Below are 4,309 nucleotides of genomic sequence, written 5' to 3' on the forward strand. Positions count from 1 at the left end.
TTCTGGGTGCATGGTGTAAGCTCGATGGGCGCCCAACCGGCCTGACAGATTACAAGCTCAACTCAACACGACATGTTTACCCCGATCCTTTATAAATATATTTTGATTTTTTTTTTTTGGTAGAATAAATGATATATTGATATTTTTATCAATTATGGAATGTAGTCAAGTGTAAAGTCCTTTCTAAATTGTTGAAGATTTAATAACGTATGTTAAAATTTCTGAAATCTAAGATAATTAAAGCCCGTCTAAGGTTTTAATGGTCCATTAGCGTGTTTAAGGCTCGATCAAAGCTTAATTAGTAGAAGCCTAGTTAAAGCTTGAAACCCGATAAAAACCAACTTATTCATTAAATAGGCAATTCACGGTGATAGGGTACAGACCCACCTAGTCCCCCACTGAGAACGAGCCGCCCGACTGATTGACATCACTTCACAAGAATCACAATTCAAACCAGGAATGTGCGGTGAATATTTGTTGTGGCTGGAAGTTGATATTTCCCTTGGTGGTTTCAGTTTTGGTCAGTCTTAGCTTTTTGCCCGGTGAGATGAGACCCAAAAACCCAATAAAGAGACCAACTGAAACCAATCAAACCCGATCTGCAACCAGTCTCACCACTGGTGCCGCTTTTTGTTGTTGGTCATGTAATTATGAGCTACTCAACCACACACACACTGTGTGGATTTGATCCTCTCATAACATACACATTTCAATTTGTCATACCTTTCTTCAATCCTTCAATGCTTTAAATAAACCAACACATCCACACACACATAGACAAGGATGATTAACTAAGGTGATATATACCGTAATAGTCTAATAGCAATGGATTGGCTTTCGATAATAGATGATAAACCTCATGGTCTTAAGATGGAATTGCTTACCCATGATTTGGATACCATAGATGTTCCATTTTGGCATTTTGTTGCTTTCCGTTTCAGAAAAGAAGGTATTATTAAATCAAACTGATCTATAATTTGTCATTTTTTATTTTTGAAATCTAATATAATATGGAGTATAGTGTTTATATGCTATATTAATGGTAATTAATAAAACCAGAGATTTGTCATTTGTGTGAAACACCTTTTGAGAATGATAACTCCATGGAATATGAAAAATGGGATGAATTCAAACAGCATTATCAGAATGAACACGAAGATTGAAACTGCTTTAACTGAAGATGTATGTGTCCATCTTGATCTATTTCATATATATATATATATATATTCCTATTAATAAGGGAGAAAATTTGTATTGATTTCCTTTTCATTCCATTAGTATGAAGGTTATGCACTATATTGATCAAGATATTTTAGTTATATAAAATGGTATTTGATGGTTATTATTATATCAAACTACTTACTTTTTTACGGTGTTTGATCAATAATTTTCTTAAGAGTTTTTACATGAGATGTGGATGTCTTATGACTAAACAAAACAATATGGTTATGGTATTTTATTGAAGTTTTTTATGGGTAATTGAATGGAAGGTGAAGTTTCCAAAAATCACATGATAAATCTGAGTCATTCATTTTATAGTTTTTTCTTTCTTCTTAATTTTATTTTAATCTAAATTGTTTATTCTCGCTCGATCTAGAGTGGTTCCATTTTACACTCCAAAAGCTCTATGGATTTATTGAAAGGAATAAATTTTTAACCACTTATCTATGGAAATAAAATGCATTAGTCTATAGGAATGAGATTTTTTAAGAACAATTTCAACACCAGTATGACATATTGTATGTTGAGGTTGTTGAAACAACATTCCAGAAGAATTATTATGGCCAAAATGATGTCTTTGATGATGCTTTGTCATGCATTCTCATTGGCCTTTATGCTGATGCAAAAGCAGCACTCCTCCACAAGAATCATTTTCCCTCAAAAAATTTTGAATGGACAGATATACATTAAAAAAATAGTCGATTCGTATAGTCATATAGAGGTAAAGATTAAGCGGTATGAAAATAGGTAATTTGGTACGATTTGTTTCTTACAAAATGGTTTCACCCTTGAGATCGAAACTTACAACTGAATAAGATTCCGTATTTTTTTTTTAAATAATCATAGCTATTATTCTTTGGATTAATATGATACCATTTTAATCAGATTTTTTTTGGGGGGGGGGGGTGTGGGGGTGTGTAAGAGATTTCGGTTCCAATTGACATCATTCCATTGAGGACTAAGGGCCTGAGAGTCCAGCCATCTATAGCAACCATATATCAAAATTTAATTACAATAATTGTAATATAGCTTAAAAGATAAATGACACTTTGGGCACCCAATGTTTGGTGAAATTCCACGTCGGATACCAAACTTTTGGAAGTTGGAAGTATATCATTTAAGAAACCTCACCTTAATAAATTTAAGGGAAAAGAATGAGTATGCTGCCGGATACCATAAGCACCCACTATATCATCTCTCTCTTCTTCCTTTTGAAATGACTCTCTTACTTCTCTTATATGATATCTCATCAAGCACTCCCATTGGTGTTGTCCACTAGCTTGTTATATACCAACAACATACCTATTCCTTTCCCTAAAATTAAATCTGGGACAAGGTTTTTTGTTTGTAAGAAGCCCCTGCGCTACAGACATAAGGGCATGCAATGACCATGCCTCTGCCTAGGGTTGTGCTCCCTGTGTGTGGTTACAAGGGCCTCTCGTGGACCAAAAAACTATTGCCCATTAAATATTTAAGGTATCTCATGTTTAACTAATATTATGTTTGAAGTTCTTTAGTTTCTATAACCCCAATTTTACCATTGTTGTCTTGTCCATTGATGGAAACGAATGGGATAGAGAGCCGGGAGGAACTTGAATGATCTAGGTTCCTTGATTTCGCTGTTGAGGGGTTGGGTGGCAATGGTCTCAAAATATCTGATGGTGCTGGAAACAACCACTCAGTTGAGCTATCAGGCAAGCTATACCAGCCGAACTACGACAGTGAGCACCTCTGCAACTCGAAATTATAAGCATGTTTCATGGTAGATCGAATTCCGGTGGTTCCCCATTAATCTAGCTAGCAGGGTGGGTGGAAGAGTCGTCAACTGTGGAGGCTCCATTAATCCACCAAGAGTCAATGTATTCCTCAACGGAAACATTTGTCCATCGAGAAAGATTTTAAAGACTGGAATGGTGAACAAGAGCTCTACAAGAAGTGGCATTGTTACGGGCATTGAAGGAAAGAAAGAAAATTAAGAAAGAGAGATATTTTGCTGCTTTGGCCATTTCACTTTTAAACCGGGCTATTTCCAATTAGGATTAAGCTAGGGTTGACCTATCCATAATTGCTTTTGAATGTTCGGATGACCATAATTGGGCTAGTCCATACAAACAAAGGACATGCATCAGAGGAGCAGTGGACGCAAAAGTAGTAGCGGGAGTGGCATATGTGTTTCTGGTCATGAACCAGGGGTTGACATGAAGCTCTAAGCAGTGGGAAAGGGATGAACGCGATGGTGATATTGGTGATAACGGTGATATTGTAGAAACATAATCCTAAAACGATGCAGAAGATAATCGAACAACAAGAACAAATAATGTACACAGATTTACGAGGTTTGGTAAGATTATTTATGTCTTCGGTAAGATGAGATCCTGCTTCACTATCAATGGAGAATAGGGTTACAGCGCTTGGCCCTCACACCTCTCAGTATTGCTTGCATTATAGAGAAAGAAACTCTCGCTACAAATATATAGTGAAAAACCCTGATCCAGAAAATACACAACTACCCTCAAATAAAAAATTCGAGCAAGGGGAACTCTTGCCCCTTTGTAATCCCCACAACCAGCTAACCGGCTAGCGGGACCGCTGTATTGCCTATTATGACGCCTGCACTAGTAGTCCCTGAATTAAACTATAATGGAATACAAGACATCGTACACCAACAAATAGAGGTGGTGTTGGTTACTGATGATAATCTGAGCGTTGGAAATAAATGCAGGAGGAAGCCGAAAGTGGCGAAGACCTTCGGCCATCGGAGGTTCTTGCAAGCAAATAACTCTTTTTATATCTTGAAACATGTTTTACAAGTTTAACCCTACTTATAAGCACATCTTCTTTAATATTGAGCGTGTAAATGAGCAAAAATGGTTTTTGGCTATAACACATAGTGTTAAGACCTATTTATGATTTTTTTTTTCTTTGTGTTACTCTTATTTATTTTAAATAGAAATAGGGTCCATAAATGATACCAAACATGTACAAAAATGTTATCGTGTTAAAAAAACAAAGATGAAAATGATATCAAAGAAAGCCCAAGTCAATGAACCATTTATGTTTTGGTAACACAATCAATCATTTTTTTTTT

This window comes from Macadamia integrifolia, unplaced genomic scaffold (genome assembly GCF_013358625.1).
Source record: "Macadamia integrifolia cultivar HAES 741 unplaced genomic scaffold, SCU_Mint_v3 scaffold_18A, whole genome shotgun sequence".
Classification (NCBI taxonomy): domain Eukaryota; kingdom Viridiplantae; phylum Streptophyta; class Magnoliopsida; order Proteales; family Proteaceae; genus Macadamia; species Macadamia integrifolia.